We start from the raw sequence: 13258 nt of genomic DNA, 5'->3' as shown, positions 1-13258 counted from the left end.
AATTAAATTTATAACGTAGGTGGATTTGGATCAATAATGTTAAGCATCGTTTGTGATCCAAGTATAAACCATTAAGAACAGATAAGTTAAATTTGGAATCAATAATGTTAAGTTCCGTTTGCGATTACTAATTTAATTTCTAAAGAACACAATAGGTTGTTAGGAAATGTTCGATACTTGTATAAAAATTTTGTACAGTGGAACCGGTACGATCTTCCTAGGACCAACCAACACATGAGCCATAAGATATGACTCATACTCAAAATTTAGGTCGTCTACCATTGAACTAATCAATATGCCCTTTGTAGTGGAGGCTTTTTTCTTCCATGCCTTATAAGCATCAAGATCCCGTATGTTCTATCCAATAGAACCATTTACATGTTCTACCATAACCTGATTTACAACCTCCAGAACTTCTTGTTTCTCAAGTATATACTGTATCCTGAGGTACCAGATCTTATAGTTATCCTTATTAAGTTTTTCACCCTTGTTGAGTTCAGCTATAATATTTTTGGTCGCCATAATCTATCATAAATAAACACATTATTTAGTATTCAGTGTAATTCATATGTATGTAATTTATGATTGACTTAATATTAATTTGAGTTGGTTTACAAAATCAAGTGATAAATACGTTTTCACTCATCATTCGTATGACCTATCAAATCGATATTGATCAATTCTATTATGTTGGGGTTGCAAGGTTGCAAACATAGTCCCACATTGAAAACACATGGAAAAGATCATGGGTGTATAAGAGAAAGATATCTCCATTGGCATGAGGTCTTTTGGGTAGAGCCCAAGAGCAAAACCATGAGGGTTTAGGCCCAAAGTGGACAATATCATGTTATTGTAGAGATATCTAAATTCTTTTCGATCCTACAATTGGTATTAGAGCCCGGACTGCTATAAGGTTTAACCACCGACTGTGCACAAGAGCGATGGTCTGATTGAGCCATGTGGGTACAATATTGATCTCGAACAAAGAAAATGGAGTCTCCTATGTTCGGATCAAGAAGACCAGACACCAGGCAGGAAGTCCTAGTTGCGGCTAGGCAAGAAAGTCCTAGTAGGTCGGGTGGACCGAGGGGCAGGAAGTCCTGGTGGGTCGAGGATCGGACGTGGAAAGCCTGTTGTCCTTTGTTTGAGGGGGGGATTGTTGGGGTTGCAAGGTTGCAAACATAGTCCCACATTGAAAACACATGGAAAAGATCATGGATGTATAAGAGAAAGATATCTCCATTGGCATGAGGCCTTTTGGGTAGAGCCCAAGAGCAAAATTATGAGGGCTTAGGCCCAAAGTGGATAATATTATGTTATTGTGGAGATATCTAAATTCTTTTCGATCCTACATATTACACACATCCCAACAAATGAACTAATCATTTATTATATCATGATTTCTTTAATTAAATAAATTAATCATTTAATAAAGTGTAGAGTAAATAGTATAAATAAACATATGAATGAATATATCATTAATATAAAAATATGCTACATATTATTAATATATAACAAACTGACATGAACTAAATGGATTAATACTGTTCATACATAATAACCGTAACAATAAAAGAACTCTAATAGACTAGATAGTCTAACACCACTCACACTAAGACAGACACTAGTGAAGTGGTCAACATTATCCCTTTCAACCTGCACTCATTTGGGGTAATCACAGGTGGGATAACTTCAGGATTCTTCGTTGGATCCTTTATCGATCCTCTTCTGGATTCTCCTCGATCATTTTCGGGTCCTCTTCGAACACTTCATGATCCTCTTCAGCCATATGGTAAAGCAATTCTTCACATAATTCTGAATATGTGATACGTCCTTCATGACACCCTCAAACATAGTCTGCTATCACCTTAGGATACTCTGACAATGAATGCATCAAAGCTCAAATCCTATAACTATTCAAGACTGGAAACTCTTCTCGCTCAAGTTTTCAAAATAACTCATCAAGTTGTCCAACGTATCCATCGACTTCATAAGCAGAGTTATACTTTATCTCCTGAATTTTCTCCCTGAGCTAGTTCTGCCGCACTTCGCGATGAGTCAATATGGTAATCATCCGTGTCATCTAAAATATTGAAATTAAATAAGTCAGTACAAAACCAACTAATTAGTACAAAACAAGCTTAATTCAATTTATACAGGCATAAAACTAATATAATAAATTAAGAAAAATAAATCTTCGTGATTTTCAAGAGTCTAAGTCGACTAACCTATTGGACCAGTAGATCGGGAATTCAAATCCTAAGCTTGGTTCATTGTCCTTATTAGAATGAATCTAATTAGATAAGGATTTTCTGTACCTATTTTCTATTATTATTTAATCTAAGTCTATTTCAAGTCAATCTTTGACTTATTGATTAAACTCTATTCTATTTAATCAAACAAATGTCCATTGATTTAAGTTTAATCCATTAGAATAAATCTAATCTAATTGATCAAATTAAACCCAATAGAATAAATCTGATTATTTAATCATGTCTAGTCTAAGCCCAATTAATCAATTTCAAATCAAATTGATTTTTGTTTAAATCAAATTAGTTTAATTCAATCAGCTAATGATTTAAATCAGACTAAGTATAATTGAACCAACTAATTAATTGAGGTAATTATAATTTATTCTAACATGTATAATATATTTATATTTTTAAACATGTCAGTTTAAAAATTATGCATGGATTGCTACTAGCCCAGATTCTCTGGACCGCAAAAAGCGGTACAGAGGATGGTCCCTTGATCTGGATTGATAAAGATGAATGGTCCCCATCTATTTTATGAATGGGGACCATCTCCTGAATCAATCCAAGCCAAGGGATCATCCCCTGGATCACTTTTTGCGGTCCAGAGGATCTGCCCTCGATTGCTACTAAATTAAAAAACAAACAAAAAGTTTCGATTTATTTTTAATCAAACTTCTTCTCACACATTTGACGAAGAAACCTTTTAATCGATTAAATAAATTTAATCGATTAAATCAATTTAATGGATTAAAACAATCGATTATTCTTTCTTTCATTCCTTACTTCGTCGCACGTCATTCACACCACACACTACAAAAATATTTACTTTTAACGACTAAATATTCCGTCGGTCTTCCGTTGATATTTGACATTACCGACGGAATGTCGACGAAATTTATGGTATCAGGAGTCATTTGGTCGGCAATTCACTTTACCAACAGAATTGGATTTCTGTCGATAACTTCCGACGGTATTTCATATTCCGTCGGTATTTTAATGATTGAATATTTTTCCCGTCGATAAAAAAGTAAACGGCAGATAACGGAATTTTCCAACTGAATAAATTTCGGTCGAAAAATTCCCGACAGAAACCTAATTCCGTCGGTATATTACCAACGGAATTAAGGATTCCGTCGGGAATGCCCGACGGGATCCTTAATTCCGTCGGGATTATATCGCAAAAAATCACTGTATTGTTGATATTTACCGACGGAAACCACAATTCCGTCGGTAAAATATTGAAAAAAAATTTAAAACCTGCTCCTGTTTTACTCATTTCCCATATACAATTTTAATACAAATACAAACCATCACATGTGATGGCATCACAAACATAATTCATACATATATAACAATCCACACAATATATACTCACAACATAGAACAACAAGATCACAATATATATCAATCCACAATCTCCAAAATACAACATACAATATAATACATAAACATAAGTGCACGCAAATACAAAATCTCCAAAATATAATAAAATCCAAGTGTCAAGTGCTCACAATCATAAGTATCTAAAAGTATATAAGTGAGCGACAAATACAAAATATCCAAAATACATACCATGATACATCACGTATACATATATCCAAATATAATCCTGTAAAAGTCAAATACAAGATATTATGATTAGAATGAATTGATGCAAATGTAATATAACTCAAACATTGTAATATATAAATAATTTTACATGTAAAAAAAATACCTGAATTATATTTTGGATAATCAATAATAGTGGTTATGGTGAATGTATCAATATGAACTCTTGAAAAATGTAAAACACTTTAAGATAAACATCTAATAATATCGCAATAGAATAAATATATTTGACTTAATTAATTTATAAGAAATTCTAAAAAAATTAAGTTATAGTTGAACATACCTCAAAAAAATCTAATCATCAGCGGGGTCTGATGGGTCTCGGGTCTCCTCTGATTGGGAATGCTGTGAATGGGGTTGCTGTGATGGGACCCATCTAACAATGATTGCTTACATCTGGGCCAATGTCTGCTCCTAAGCATCCCACTTCTTCTCCCACCTCTGATCCATGGTAGTCATCTGAGTCTTCAATTCTTGGTTTTCTTTTCTTAATGACTCCACCTCAGAAGAAGAAGAAGAAGAGGAACTCACACGACCCCTAGGAGTCCTCAAGCGATCAAATACCACCTTGGCCTAGGAGCCAAGGCCATAGAGGGAGGAGTTCTTTGTCCTTCCACCCACAATATCATAATAAATTTCGTTTATTTCCTGGGTGGATAGATCCTGTGACTCCCCTCCCTCTATTGGTGGCTGAGATGACTAAGCAACCCTGCTTGTCATTTCCTCCTGTGTAAAAAAAAATATACAATTTATATCTTATACACAATTATTAAAGTTAATTAATCATTATTAAAGATTAAATATAAATTGCAAGTTAATAATTCAAACCCCAATGTTCTTTGATCGAGCATCAAGATATGTGTCATCCTTTCTCTGGTGAGTCTTGAGAAAGATCTCCAGGCAAGTGGGTTATCTTTCTAAAGAACGCTCCTGCATGCACAAATAAGTTTGGCTAAAATTATACAAGTTTATTAATAAATAAAAATTTGATTTATATAAATTTAAATTAAAATCGTCAGATCCATAGCGTGCTCAACAATGGATCGAGATCCTGATGTATGCCGAGCAGATCCGGTACTTGGGCCACTTAGCTCTATATTCCTATTCACTCGAGCTTTTAGAGCCTTTGTCTGCCATCTTTCTGCAGACCAAGTGGCTGCCCATGCACTCCAGATCTCGTCGGATACATAAGTTGGCCATGTGCCATCCTTTCTCACATAGTATAATAGGTCTTTGTACAACTTGGCACAATAAATATTCCAAGTTGCTGCAAATTCTGGCTCGTGCCCATCCTCCCACGTATATTTTTTCTGCAATTAAAAAATAAAATTTTAGTATATTAAAGGATGTTTATATTGTACATATTCAATTTACTTACCACAAATTCTTGATAATAAAAATCCTTAGTTGCAACATCTACATGTCTCCATGTAGTACCAGATATGCAGACTCTTTCCTTAAATTTCCGTGTAATATATGTCGATACTCGATGGCCGTCAGGAGTAAACCTACATATAAACAATATTAAGACATAAGATATATGTTATAAATAAAGAACTTGAATTACTAATAATAAAAAAATACTTACGACTCTCCAACAACCCTAAGGACGGTGGATCCACAGAGTGGTACTGGAAGATCTGCCATGATACCTTATATCTACAAAAAAATATTACAGCCCATCATAATAAGTCTTTAATAATATGATAAATAAGCAACAAAACATGATTGAAGCATAATTTACTAGATGAATAATAATGCTAAAATTTAATCACTGCTAGACTCTGCAGGCATTTCTACTCAACATTAACAGTTTGTAAGTTGTCGTGACTAGACTCTGTTAGTTCAGCAAAATCCTCACTACTAGATTTCTCTCCATCATCTATCTCCTCGTCAGTGGCATTACCATCTACAAGTAATTATGATGTAGATTGGAGTTGTAAATCAATCGAATGTCTCTCTACTTCGTCATTCTAAAATGCATCATGGTTTTGAGAAGTAATAGTGTTCGACATTTCTATGGTCGAACGAGGCTTCAATCGACAAACAGACAATCATTCACTAGCTCTTCTTCTCTTCGTAGGATATTCAAGATAAACAACTTAACCCGCTTGTATTGCAAGAATGAAAGGTTCAAACTTATTGAACTTTCTGTTTGCATTAACCTCTACTAAATTATAATTTGGATGCATTCTGGTACCTATTCTTGGAGTCAGATCATACCATGAGCATTTGAACAACACACACCTTTTTATCGGTAATGCAGGATATTCAACCTCTATAATTTCCACAAGTCTACCATAGTAATCAAACTCAGTGTTATTGGTGTCGATAGATCCTTTAACGCAAACACTAGAATTAAAAGTTAATCTCTGTGAATCTCGTTGTGTCACATAGAATTTGAGACCATTAACATAGTAACCCGAATATACCATTATTTGGCGAAGGGATCCAGATGCAAGATTCAATATTCTATCATCTTGTACATTAGATATTCTGCGGTCTTTCACCTATCAAAATAGTAATGAGAAAAATTAGGGTTGAACTTAATTTAATAAAGAATTATGAAAATATCTCTAACTCACATATATTTGAAACCATAATGCAAATTCGGTCTCTAACTTTTCAGCAACCTCACTTGCAGTCATTGATGGATTTTGTAGATATAATTGTTGTTCATACAAGCTTTGAAAGAAGGTAATTATAAGAAAATTAGGATATCATGCAAATAAGTACAATGAAATAAAAGCTTGATTAGAGAAGTTAACTTACTTTATGTATGGTTTGACCTCATCACAGTTTAAGAGTATGTATGTTCTTACAACATGGTATTCTTGTTGAGTTAACCATCTAGATACAGATGCACCCATTGGTTTACCAGAAAATTTGAAAATAGAAAGCATCGATGAGTCGATATTCTGAGTATCATCGGAATTTCTAGGACATTTGCGATGTCTGGTTTTAACATTATCAGCAAAATAATAAGAACAGAAAGAAGATGCTTCCTCAACCAGATAAGCATTACATATTGACTCTTCAACTCTTGCTTTATTACGAACATTATTTTTTAATTTTCTCAAAAACCTTTCAAATGGATACATCCATCTATATTGCATAGGACCAGCTATTCGTGCCTCATATGGTAAATGTACCGGTAGATATTCCATTGAATAAAAAAAAATAAGTGGAAATATGCGCTCCAACTTACAAAGTATGAGAGGAATGTCAGTCTTTAGCTGAATCATATCGACCGTCATAATACACCTTGCTGTCAAATCTCTGAAAAAAAAAGACTCAACTCTGTAAGTGCTTGCCAAACATTAGTGGGAAGTCAATCATGAAAAGCTATTGGAATAAGTCTTTACATGAACACATGGCAGTCATGACTCTTCATTCCAAACATCTTTAATTTGTTCATGTCAACGCATCGAGCCATATTCGAAGCATATCCATTTGAAAATTTGATTTCTTTTAACCAACTACATAAAGTTTGTTTACCATCTTTATCCAATGTATAACAAGCTTTTGGAAACTATTAGCTGTTTCATTCTAATGCAACTCTGGTTTGTTGACCAGTTCTTTTAATTCCTCACATGATTTTGCAATGCCCTTAGTTCTTCCAGGTACATTCATCACAGTGTTGAAGATATTATCAAAGAAATTTTTCTCAACATGCATCACATCTATATTGTGTCGAATGAGTAGATACTTCCAATAAGGCAACTCTCAAAATATGCTCATTTTCTTCCAACCACACTTGCACATCCTAACAAGATATTTATTTATCTCATCAGAATTAGGCTGAGATACTGGGAGAAATCCATAACTATCTATTTGTTCAATGATTTCTTCACCTGAAGCATGGACTGCTGGGGGAGGTTTTCTGACTATAACATTCTTTAGAAAATTTTTCTTATTTCGCCGAAAAGGGTGATCCAATGGTAGAAATTTACGATGATTATCAAACCAAGATACCTTCCCACTACAAGGCAATAAAAATACATCGGACTCTATCATGCAATGTGGGCATGCAAATTTACTAGTCATGCTCCATCCCTACAACATTGAGTATGCTAGAAAATCATTGATCGTCCATAATAAGGCAGCATGCAATGTAAAATTAGTTTTACTTGCAATATCATAAGTCACCGACCCTACATTCCATAATTCATTCAGCTCGGCAATTAGAGGTTGCAAGAAAATATCTATCTTATCTTTTGGATTGGCTGGACTAGGAATAAGCACGGTAAGGAACATAAATTCATTTTTCATGCACATCTATGGCGGTAGGTTGTACGATGTTAATATAACTGACCAAGATGAATATTGTTGTCCCGACTGACTGAATGGTTGAAATTCATCTGCAGAAAGTCCTAATCTCATATTTCGTGGTTCTATTACAAAGGAGGGAAACAGAGTATCAAGTTGTTTCCATGCAGGAGAATCACAAGGATGACACATTATACCTCCTTCATGCTCATGCTCATGCTCATGATGCCACAACATGTGGCCAGCTGTAGCTGCAGATGCATACAAGCGTTAAAGTCTAGCAGTTAATGGAAAATAATACATCATTTTCCAAACAATATTTTTCCTCTTCTTCCCTGGTATGCGTGTACGATGCTTAAAACGATGGTGAGTACAGATTTTGCATTCATTCAAATCACTGTCTTCATTCCAAAATATCATGTAGTTGTTTATACAATAATCAATCTTCTCTACAGGCAAACCTAAACCTCTGATCAATTTCTTTATTTCATAGAAGCTATCAGTTATTATATTATCAGCAGGGAGCAACTCTGACATCAATTGACAAATGTCATCGTAACATCTTTCTGAGAAATAATGTTCTGCTTTCATATTCAATAACCTTATTGTAGCGGATAGTTGAGAATGACCAGAAGGAATGTCTTCCCACACTTCTCTTTCACTAGCCTTTAACATTTCATATAGTTGCTGATATTCAGGAGTTGGTATTTCATCTATATTCGAATAATCAACTGCATTTATCACATCTTGAACCATTGATTGCATTGAAATATCAATATTATTTGATACTTCAGGAGCGGTAACAGTAGTCCCAAAAGACGAACCACCAGAAAGCCCAATTGGTGCATATAAATAAGGATCTCCATGACAGTACCAATTGTAGTAATTTGGCACAAAACTATTTCTACCTATGTGCATTTTTACAGTATCCTCATCACAAAATGCTTTATTTTGACATTTTTTTATGATTGCACGGACATCGTAACTCAGCATCATTCATACATTCTGAATGACTTTTAGCAAAGTTCACAAATTGTTCAACTTCAGTAATAAAATCATCTATGATAAAACCATTGTCTAATCGATTATACATCCAAGTTTTGTTCATATACATCGTTACCTAATGAAAATATAATTTGAAACATTATTAAACTTGTATCACTTGAAATAAGCTTAAATAAGGCATTATGTGCACAATTTCATCTCACGATCATCGTATCATATTACCGAAAATCTCCTCTGCATTAATAGAAATATGAACATGCTAAGCTACAACAATGAATTCATAAAACCACAACGTAAGCATTTTAACCTAATCTAATCTAGGTGCATTCCAACCAAATAACCATCATCACTCACTCACACTCAGCAAAACAGGACATAACAAGACTTTAACGTAAAGAAATTGCAAGAATTTGAACCAATGTAAGGAACATTTCATCAAACATAATGTCATTATGAATCAACTAAGCCCAAGTGAATGCAATCCTAACAAGGGAATGATAATTCTAGAACAAGAATTAGACGTCAACACTCCACGAATAACAATCAACAACCAACAAAAATCATCAAGCATCAAAACACATGACAAATTAACTAAACACAAGGAATTCTTGCTGCATATGAATGGAGGTTGCTTTGAATACTACGAATTCGTTGATCGGAGATGAATGAAGGCTATGGACGCTGCAGGCCTGCGACGGCCAGCCTGTGACGGCGGCCAGCTTCCAGCCGCCAGCCTGCGGCGGCCGACATGCCGTAGACAAGCGCCTGCGGCGGCTGGGTTGCCACGGCTGGCCTGCCGCGAGCAGCTGCCTACGGCGGCTGGCCTACCGCGAGAAGGCACCAGCGGCGGGCACCGCCCGTGTGAAATCGAACAAACAAGAGAGGAGAGGAGCATACCTGAGTCACTGGTTGCGGATCGCGGTGAACAGGAGAGGGCACGAGGTTGCTGGACGCAGAGGAGATCACCGAATCGCTGGAAAAATCACCAAGAGAGGAAAAACGTGCATAGATCGCGCAAAGAGGAAATGGTTCTGTGCCCTAATTCTAATTTTCGTTACCGATGGAATTAAGTTTCCGTCGATATTTACCGATGGACCCATAATTCCGTCGGACAATACCGACGGAATCCATAATTCCGTCGGTAAGTAACTCCGCTTAACAAGCACACGTTAATTGGTTTTAAACCTAACGGGTGTGGGCGGAAAGATTACCAACGAAATTAATTTTCCGTCGGTAAAGTTTCCGCCCGCACCCGTTAAATTGAAAATCGGTTAACGTGTGCTCGTTAACCGGAGGTATTTACTGACGGAATTATGGATTCCGTCGGTAATTTGGTAAACCCGCTAACCCTGGTTGCGCGATTTTGCGACTAAATTACATTCAGTCGGGAATGACCGACGGATGTAATGAATCAGTCGGGATCTGCCGACGGAATTAGTATTTCCGACGGTAGTTTCCAACGGAATATTATTCCGTCGGTAATGCCCGACTGAATTTATTTCAGTCGGTAATTTCCGATGGAATAAACTTCCGTCTGTAATCCCGCCTTAATTGCAGGCATTTTTGTAGTGACACGCTGCGCATGCCATCCACTGCCTCCACACAACCGCGATAGACATGGTCGCCGGCTACGGAGGCCAATATCCGGCCTACTCGAGCGATTGCTGATCCTTTCCGGCGCTGGACACTAGACACGGGCCGACCTCAGCCCGATGAATTCGACAATCGTTGGGAACATTGCCACAAGCGTCCTCCAATGACACAAGGTCAGCCACGGTCTACGAGAAGTGGCCATGAGCACTACCACCGGCTAAAAATCGAAGACAAACTTCGTGGGAGTTCCCTCAAGACCTAATTACAACCACTGATCGCAGCTGCTCTCGGCGTCGGCGATTGTGGCATATCACGACATAGTTGCGATCTCTCTTTGATACGGCAAAACAAGACAAAACAAGACGGAGACAAACTCCGTTAAGGCCTGGCAACTGTCGCTGATCACAACTCAGTCGCGATTTCATCTAGCAAATAGAACAAACAAAGTCAAGCCATAAAATGGATTCAATACAGAGGTCAGGGTTGAACAGAGAATATAAACCGTGTTCATATAATTCAAACATGCATCATCATGCTTCAGAATGCATACTACTGCGATATCATAATGACAATTTAAATGCATGAATCAAAACATAAACGGTAAATACTTACAGTAATCTTCCATAGATTTACAATCGGCGACGATTTAATCTTCATACTTGCTATTGGAAAAGCAATTACAAAATCAAAAAGCTCCTTAATTTCACAAACTAACTAAATCTCGTAACTTGAGTTGTTCTTCTCACTCTCATTCTTTCACCTCGTGAACCATCTTTCAACATACTTTTTATAATCCAAAGAATAAAAGGGATTTTTCCCTTAAAAAAAAGTGGATAACGTGGGCAAGCTTCCCATTTCCTACAACCCCGAGTGTGGAGCAACGCCTACTTTGACATAAGTGGAAGGAAATAGTTGCCTTCAATTTAAATTTAGTTGTCACAATTATTTATGATTTTATGAGATCTTTCTAAACGACTTTCTGTAGTCGTTTTTTTAATTCAGTTATTTTATTTTTACATCCAATTAATGTTAGAGATGATCCATTCCATCTTACGGAAATCAAAAAACATAGAATAAGTTATAAGTTTTTTAAACTCTCAACTATAATATGCCATGTGAAATTTAAATTTACCTAAGAAATCCTTCCCATTTTTTTTACGATAGCACATAATTCCCATGGAGACTTATTAAAAATGATGAACTGGGTAATAATAAATGTGGATGATCGGTTGGATTCTATAAAATTTTTTAACGGTATCATATAAATCAAAAAGTCGTAGCGGTAGAGTGATGCCATGATTAAGACGTAGGTCGAAATTCAATCACTTATAATAATGGCGCATTGATTTAGGAACGGATAATAGAGACGTTGAAGACGACCGAATCACATCATTTGTATTCATTATACAAAGGAGGATGAAAATCATTGTTTACGTATAAAAAATGGCAGAAAAAAGCACGCACTAGTGAGTGTCTCGTGAGTCGTGAGCGCACTGACCAACAGAGTATGTGAATTGTTAACGTTTATACATGATTGCTCACAAAAAAAAAAAAAAGATAGCCTGTGTATAAATAAGCTATTGGATTTTGACTTGTGAGTGGAGAGAAAATCATTTAAGGGCACGAAGGATTCCCGTCATTATTATTTAAGGTGCTGGATAAAATTATAAATTATATCTTAATTTTATTTTTGAGTAAATCTTGTTGGTCAGAATCTGATCAGTTAGAAATCTCTATCTCCCAATTAAAATGTATGCATGGACATGCATATAATTAATGTGGTCATATGAAATTACTAAAATACCCATGCATATGCATGCATGCATATATTTTAGCTGGCCAGACTCTGGTCATTTAGCAATATCCTTAAACCTTTTTAAAATTAAAAAAATTACATCGTCCATTATAAAATATATATAAATACACCTGCTTAAAAATTCATAAAGATAACTCATTTAAAATATTTTCATGATACATTTTTAAAAATAAAATCATCAATAATAATATTATATTTAATAGTTTTTAAAATATTTTTTTCAATGCATAAAATTATTAATCTATTTAGTTTATCTTAAATCATTGTAGTCTATAGATAAGATTTGATATTGATACTAAAGCATTGAACATTAATGGATTCATTAATAAAAAATTACACCATGTTCTCTAATTTATCTTTAAAAAAAATATGGACACCGTATTCTTTAATTAAGCATTTATCCATATTTTTTAACCATATGGACTACGTATACATACATTGACACATGTTTAAAATCCACCGTATTCTCTGACAAAAAGATGAGATATATAAATTGATAATGTTTTCCTATATGAAGATCAAACTCCATTGCTTCATGAGATAGACAAATTATGTCTACAACCGAAAAGAAGAGCAAAATTCAGGATGCCAGTAGAAGTTTCCTATTTAAACTTTAAAATTTAGTCACCCCATCAAGTCGGCCTTGAGACATATCATTAAAATTTAGTCATCTCATCAGGGTCGATCTTGAGATATATCACTAAGGGTGACA

This window comes from Zingiber officinale, chromosome 4B (genome assembly GCF_018446385.1).
Source record: "Zingiber officinale cultivar Zhangliang chromosome 4B, Zo_v1.1, whole genome shotgun sequence".
In the NCBI taxonomy this organism is placed as follows: domain Eukaryota; kingdom Viridiplantae; phylum Streptophyta; class Magnoliopsida; order Zingiberales; family Zingiberaceae; genus Zingiber; species Zingiber officinale.
Note: the sequence above shows the minus strand (reverse complement) of the source record.